Below are 7,572 nucleotides of genomic sequence, written 5' to 3'. Positions count from 1 at the left end.
ACATCTCTGATTTTAATACAAATGCAATACAGCTCCCTCTCTCAGGAAAAAAGAAAAAAAGGATGCTTCAATAAGCTATTTCAGGTTTAATCTGTTTAATCTGGATATCCACACATCATAAACCCCTGGTGCAGGGGGATGTCCAAAGGGAGGAACTTCCTCAGCCTGCCTCCCTGGTTTAGGTACTGTCAAAATATAGGCAGATAAAAGACTTCAATACGAGCATAAAGATGCAGAAACCACTTATACCACAAACCCACAGAGAGGCCTCTTTGCTTTAGGAAGAATTGTCCTAGTTTTGTCCCTCAGAACCCTCTTCCAGGGGTGCCGCAATTTGTAGTGCTAAAGATCTCTGGGTTATGCTGCTATAATTCTAGAAATGGCCACCAGGTGGCAGCATAACGCCACTTAAGCAGTGTAGTGGAGAAAACCTGATGCTGGGGGTACCCTAGTCTGCTCCTGCATAAAGAAAGATCGAACCAGGTTCCCACCATGGGCTGACCCTTTCTTACTCTTAAGAGACAGTGGAGTAAGATTTTTGCTGTGTAGTATTCCTAACCACTACACCCCAATTTTTGTTGCTTCCACCTGTGTCCCCTATATGCCCTGCCTTAATGTAGTGCTAATGGTCACAGCCATTACACCCCAACTTACTCACCCTTAAGGCTTCTAGTCCTGCCTCAGTGGCACCATGGCTTAACTGCTCCCCAGGGTCTCTCCTTATCCTGATCCCTTTTCCTTGACCCCTACAATACCCTTAATTTAAATACCCTGAGTTCCAAAATCCTAGAATAAAATAGCCCTGGACTAGAGTGAGCTCTCTGGGTTTTTCAAGAGACAGGAATCTGTCAAAGTCTGGATTTGGATTCAAAACACTTGAGGACGGGAGGCTCTGCCTTTCCAGGAATTTGATGTGTGGTATATACACCTTTTCCTTTTCAGCCCCTTAGCTGCCCACTTTGTTGGTCTGGGGGCATCTGATTTGGTGGGCCTCTCCTGAAACTTCTTTGTCTAGCTTGGTGTCAATGCTTTGCCCTCCCTAGACCCATTTTCATCTTGAGACGTCACAGCCAAGTGTCTCCCAAGGGTCTTGGTAGTAGCTCCTTGCAACAGCCAGCCTCTTGCAGCAGACACCAGGGGGCAGAATACACTGCAGAGCATCCAAGCTGCACAGTCCCAAAGCAGAAGAGCCAGCGGGAGAGTGACTGTTTCACCATAGGAATTTTGGCCTGCTATAGACTAATGCTTCTCTGTGTGCCCTACCTGATTCAGGGCCATCAGCATCCCTGCATCCCTCTGGACACAAACGCCTAGGAAGGAGTCCCACATGCCTTCTTCCCATGGGATGAGTCATCTATTCTGTTTGGACACCCTCTCCCACCAGTCTGAGTCCCTATCAAGTCTGACTCTTCCCTGCAGAGAACCCTTTTCTACTCCCCGGATGCCCTATCCCTCCAGTTGAGAAAGGGAGTTCAGATGAGGGTTTGAAAGACAATGGAAGAGGAGAGAATTAAATCCCAACACAGGCTGGTGAGTGGGTAAGATGAACATATACAGCCTCAGTGGCTGAGGTGCAGGGGTGCAGGGAGGGTAGGGATTTGTGGATCTCCGCAAAGTGCACATGTTCTTTCCTATTCCTGAGTCTTTGCTGTGCTGCCTGCTCTCCCTATGGGCTTGAGATTTTACATTCCCGGTGGGATTCAGCGCAATCAAGAGGTGTTTCTATCTGAGTCCTCCCCTAGTTGCTGCCAGCTCTAAGTCTGTGCCTTCACTAGAGTTTTAACCAGCTTCAAAGGGGCTGTGAACCTGGCTAGTCATCCTATCCGTGAATGCCTGCAAGTATCCACTGCCTGCTTCCTGCCAATTACAGGAGTATCCTTAGTGTGTAGCACCATACCGAAAATGTGGGAAATCAGATCGGATGTGACTGGTGAAGGGGGGAAAACTCCCAGTTGAGTCCATACTCATGGAAGACTCAAGAACATGACTTCACTGTGCCACAGCTGTACAGGGAGTACCTGAAAGGGGATTTTTCTGCTCACTCTGGAACCCTGGGCATGTTGCCTTATACCCCACCCCCATTTTACCAGTGCCACGCCCACCAACATTCCAGGGTATCAAGTGACTGCCAAGTGTCACTCTAGTGAAGCTCCGCCCACTCCCCCACCTCATCCACATAGTTCCCACCTCCTAGCTAGCAGGGAGTACTTCCGGCTTATGCCCACACCCACAGATGCCTTTCTGCCGGGTCAGGGGCGGGCTAAGCCTCCACCCCCTAATGCACCATGCCCTGGTGTGAGTAAGTGCCACAGCCAGCCACCCTAGTGGCACCAGCACTACCGAGTTGGCACAAAGCTCCCCAAATTTGGAGGGGCTCAGGGAAAGGAGTGGAGGGGACGAGGAGGTGAGGGGCAAAGTCATAATTTCAGTAGGCATTTGAGCAGGTGCCTTGCTCAGTGGTGTAGAGACTATCCTGCTTCTGGGGGCCCCATTATCATGCACACTCTAAAAGTGCCCTTCATCGTCTCTCCAGCCTCAGCCTCGTCCCCTTCCTCCTCCTCCTCCACGTCCACCCGGCTGGAGGGTCTGGGCACTACAGCCAGAGCACCCCCTACTTTGGCGGCGACTGCTAATATTGGCCCAGCCAGCGGATCATCGTCCGGGCAGTTTCGGCAGAGAGCCTTGGGCACCAGTGACTCCCCAGTCCTCTTTATCCACCGTCCAGGAGCTGCAGGGACTGCGCAGCGACTAGAATACAGGTAACAGCCTCCCTCCCTTGTGCTGAGAATCCTCCGAGTGTGTGAGAAAAGCTGCATTTTGAGGGTTCATGGGTGGGTGAGCTGGGGGCTTGGGTTAGTTGCCAATCGCCTGGATTCTGAAGGGAAGGAGAACCTCTGCTGCCGGAGGGCCCAGCCAAGCTTACCAAGAGTAGTCTCAACTTTCAAGGGGACTGGAAAGACAGTTAGGGAGGGAATTACTCTACAGGGCTTCATAAAGCCACAGAGGCTTTTGCAAGGAAAATAGGGTTTCCTTTACTAATCTACCAGGCAAAATGGGAGGGGCAGGGGAGGAGACAGGGCTGTCTTCCCAGCAGGGGCTCACAGCTGTCTTTTGCATGTGTAAAAGTTAGGATTTTTCTGTGTGAGAAGTTTCATCTTGCTGCACACCCCACATCCCCATCCCCAAATCAAACAGGAGACGGGGCAGAGAGGCCTGGGGCCCGAAATTCTGGAGCAGGAATTTTTTGTTTTGTTTTGGTACCATCTCCCCGACTTCTTACATCTCCTGATCATCACCAAGAAGTTGGAAAGAAGAGTGAGAAGCGCCATAAAGGGACAGTACCCCTTGATCTCCCAGCAAGGTTTTTAAAGTCAGGGTTCGCTCTTCCTATGTGCTCTGGTTTCCCTGCCCAGAGAATGAACACTGGGGCAAAGGCAGATTCCCCCCAATATATTCATTTGTGCACGAAATGTTCTTCTCCTGCACCCTGGATCCCAGACTCCTCAATCCTTCAGCATAATGGGGAGAAGGTCATGTCCCCACAGAAGCCCTGCCATCCTGCCCTCAGCTACCTTCTCAGCACAGTCATGTTTACTTGGGGTTTTGCCCAGGGCCCCTCATGGCTTTTTCAAGGTGAAAGTGTTGGAGACCGGAGGAGGAGACATTCATACTTTGCGCCGTGACCCCTCGAGTCAGGGTGTTTGTGTGCAGAGCCCCCCTGCCCAGGGCCCAGTTAGAAGTTCACCCCAGCCAGGAAGGAGGCAGCCCTTCCAACAGAAGGGTCTCCTGCCTCTCAGCTTGTTTTCCAGCTTTACTGTTGGGAAGCCCGATTCAAGGTGAACTTCTTGCTATTTTCTCCCTTCCTGGTACTTTGAGAAAGGAAGAGTCAGAGGAACAGGAGGGGAGCGGGTGCCTTGGCCCTGACAAGGTGACCCACAGTCCTCCCCACCCACTGATCAGTCAGCAGGGAAGAGACCAGAGCTTGGGCTGGGGGAGGGGTGGTGTTTTTAAAGAGATAATTTCAGAAGCACCCTTCTGCTTTTTCCCAGAGGCCGAAGAGTCACCGCTGAGCTTGTGCGGGAGGAGGTTGATTCCAGCCTTCAGCCCCAGAGCCCTGCATCTCCTCCAGCTCAGCTCCCTGCCCAGCCTATCCCCCAGACGGAGCCCCAGCAGGCCAGAGAAGCCCGAGAACCCAGCCCTGAGGTGAGCTGCTGTGGCCTGTGGCTCAGGTGGTCCCCACATTCACAGAACTGAGGCCAGCAGCCAGCCCCAGCCCGAGAGGTGAGTGTCTCCTGTGCACTGGGGATAGCAGAGATGTCCAGTGGTGAAGGTCCCATGGATGAGGCTCTGTGAGGGGTCTTGGAGCCACCAATGCAGATTTGGACGCCCGAGCACAGGTTTGCCAACAACCCCACGCTTTACAAAGAGCAGAGGCTCAGAGAGGCTGGTGGGTATATTCAGAGTCACACAGCTGGTTTCTGGAATTCAGGTGGTGGGCTCCAGGCGCCTCTCTCCCTGGGGCCCAGGTGTGGGCATAGCAGGCTCTAGTAGTCTCTACAGCATCAGCGGTCCTGGAGAGGAGCTCCTGGGAGAAAAAGAAGGGCAAAAGGAGTTGAAGGGAGCAGAGGGAGAAAGCAGGGGTCAGTGTGAAGACTGGGAAGAGGAAGAAGGCTAAAGGGAGAGGGGAGGAATTGGGAGATCTGAGGAAAGCTGGGCTCAGCTAGGGGCTGTGACACCACAGTTCTCCCTGCCTAGGTCTGCTAGGCTGTGGGACCTCACACCAATGGCTTGCTCTCTCTGTATCTGTTCTTATTTGTCCAAGCGTGTAAAGTCTCAGGACTCCGGATTGTTTAGAACAGTGAACAGCAAATGAGGCAGTGACCTAAGAGGCATCCTGAGAGCTGCGAAGGGCCTCACAAGCACCGGTGTCACGATTCCATTGTGTTCAGGAGGGCGGTGGGGGGGGGGTTTCCTGTGTGAGTGTGAGTGGGGGTGGGTGACTAGAAATGCCCAGAGTCCAGAGCTCCCGCTGACGCTCTGACTCCACTGCAGCAAGCTCCTGGTGGTCGCGCGGCAGTAGCTCACTAGTCAGGTACTGGGGTGAAGTGGGGGGGCTCTGGGTTTTAGGGGAGCATTGGAGGTGGGAGGCATGTGAGTTAATGTCCTTGTGCCTGATTCAGAAGCCAGCCACAGAGGGCTCTCTGCAGAGGCAGCAGGGGGGCCCAGCAGGTGACCTCCTTCCTGCAGGTTTGCCCCTTCCAGAGAGAAGTCAAGGAGGTTCTTTTAAAAATGTCTTTTAGTCCAGATGCTTAACAAAATAGCAATATTGCACTGAGCCTCGGTCCTTCCAGAACACATCAGCCTAGCCCCCTCCCTTGGCTCTCTCACCCCTACCCCCAACCCTACCCAGACCTACTTTCAGATTTTGGATCATTGATCAGCCACTGGGTGGTTTGTGCCGTTCAGTGTTCCTGGTTCTGGTTCGGGGCATCCACCTCTGGCTTCCTGGAAGGCGGAGTCCTTCCCAGAGCAGCACAATCCGAGCCTCTAGGAGCCTCCAGGAGCCAGCACTCTGCAGGGGGTGAGGGAGGGGTGCTCAGGGGACCCTCAAAGAATGGAGCTGGGTTTGCAAAATTCTGGCCTTGGCCCCAGGAACAGGGGAATGACCAGCTCAGAGTCAGAGTCAGGGGAGGAAATGGGGAAAAGAGAAAGGCCTAGGGCAAGGCCGGGAGCTGGAGGAGCCGCAAAGTGGGACCAGGAGTGAACTGAGCCCAAGGGCAGGGCAGAGGGTCAGGCTCCCTGGGAGTGAGTCCAGATCTTTCAGGGGGATATTTCTCCTCTTTGGATTTGAGTCATGACGTCCAGAGAGGGTAGCACTGCCGCGGAGCGGAGCAGAGCTGTAGGAAGGATATTGCTCTGGGCCAAAGTTCCTGCCAACCAAGCTGAGGGCCGAAGGAGACCCTAGCCCCATCCTCCAACCCCTCCCTGCCCCCCACATCCTCAGGCTACTGAGGTAGGACCTCAGTAGGACCCTTCCTACCTTGGGAAGCTGGAAGTAGGGTGAAAGGAGAAGTCCTTGGGGAAGAACTGGCTTGGTCCTGGCTGGGGGCACAGCTGTCTTGCTTTTTGAGCCCAGGATGACCCAGATCTGCCCCAGCCTTCAGCCTGCCCCTTTAGCCACACTTTTGACTAAATAAGGCCAGGGCTCAGCAGGCAGGCTCTTGGGGGAGGGGTAACATGTGCGCCCCCTGCCCGCCTGCCCTGGCAGGCTCATGTCCTGATGGCTCTGCTGTGGGAACCCCAAGGTGACCTCAGAGTTTTCCTACCTCTTGAAGTCCAGGCGTGCGAGCGTCTCCAAGCATGGGCGGTGGCTTCTCCATGGAAAGCACTTCTGCAGGGCAGAAAGCAGGGAAGTGGCCCTCAAACAGCCCATTGGTGTGATTGCCCCCGCCCCAGGCACCCCAGAGAAGAGGAAAGGCCTGAATACTGAAATGGGTCTCTCACGCCAGTGACGTCTCCAGCCTGGCCTGATCAGCAGGCCTGGAGAAAAGTGGAGAGACCTAGACCTGGGCAAAGGGAGTGAGACCCTCAGCAAGGGTATAAAGTCTACTCTAGCCTAGAAGGGACTCTGGATTGCAAACAGGCACTTTTTAAATGCTCCTCACCTCCAAATTTACAAGCCGCCCCAGAGTGGGGAGCAAAGGCAACACAGCAGAGGCTCCCTGCTGGAGGCTCTCTCCCTTCTATAGGCACACCCTGATGGGCCAGAGAGCCTGGGACAGAAGGCTGCAGAGGCTGGTGGAAGGGGGGAGGGGGCAGTGCTGGGTGGGGGGGAGACAGGCCAGATGTTCTTGGAATGGGACACGGGGGTGATTGATGCAGACTGGAATTTGAAGGGGGAACATTCCCCACGTGCCTTGTGCTCGGGTGGAAAATGGGCTGTTTTTCATGGTGGGGGGAGTCATCCTGTCTTGCCAAGCTAAAGTGAAGGAGGTGCCTGGGTCCTGCCTGGATCCTCACACCTGTCCAATGGTGTTAACCCCTGCACCCCCAAAGTGTCAAGCTTTGAGATCTCCCCTTCAGCGAGGGTCCCTTCATGGGGTGACAAGCACTGCTTACTGTATTTGCCCCCAGGATACCCACCATTCCATTGCTTCTACCCCACAGGTCCGCCTGAGATCGCTGTCCCCCCCACTTCCAACATTGCCCAATGCTAAGGGGGTGACCTTGCTCCAGCCAGCAGAGGCAGCTCAGCGCGCCTGCGTGCTGCCCTGCCTGCGTGTGGGCTCAATATTTGCCTTTAAGTATCTGAACTGAACTTTCCCTAGCCTGGATGGTGGAGACTTTTCGTAAAAATTCTTTTCAAAAAAACAAAAGAAGACCCCTGGCACTCCTGCAGCCCTGCAGTCCTATGCGCCCCCATTTTTCTCTTTTTCTTCCCTATTTCCTCTCCCTTTCTCATTAGCAAAACAAGTTGGTTTCACCGTTGTTCGGGGCTGTCGAAGGCCCGAAGGGCGCGCTGGGAGCGTCCAGGCGGGCGCAGGGGGGGCCGCCGTGGGGGCGCCGCGGCCC

The 7,572-nt window shown here is 54.3% G+C and overlaps 1 protein-coding gene across 4 annotated transcripts in view; it reads left to right on the top strand.

The window, feature by feature from the left end:
* Positions 1-2,533: 2,533 nt before the first annotated feature.
* IGF2 (insulin like growth factor 2) overlaps positions 2,534-7,572 on the top strand; it is an 18,260-nt gene continuing 13,221 nt past the window's right edge. For 2 of the 4 annotated variants that reach the window (XM_006141069.2, XM_014590814.1), the window contains exons 1-2: positions 2,534-2,759; positions 4,050-4,203. The gene's annotated coding sequence lies outside the window, so the exon portion shown is untranslated. Of the gene's footprint in view, positions 2,760-4,049; positions 4,282-7,572 lie in introns of those variants that run through there. The other 2 variants (XM_006141068.3, XM_014590809.2) reach the window with 1 other exon arrangement.

Source organism: Tupaia chinensis, unplaced genomic scaffold, assembly GCF_000334495.1.
Source record: "Tupaia chinensis unplaced genomic scaffold, TupChi_1.0 Scaffold000047_1, whole genome shotgun sequence".
NCBI classification, from domain to species: Eukaryota; Metazoa; Chordata; class Mammalia; order Scandentia; family Tupaiidae; genus Tupaia; species Tupaia belangeri.
The sequence above is the reverse complement of the archived record's forward strand: the minus strand, read 5'-3'. Positions and strand labels throughout refer to the sequence as shown.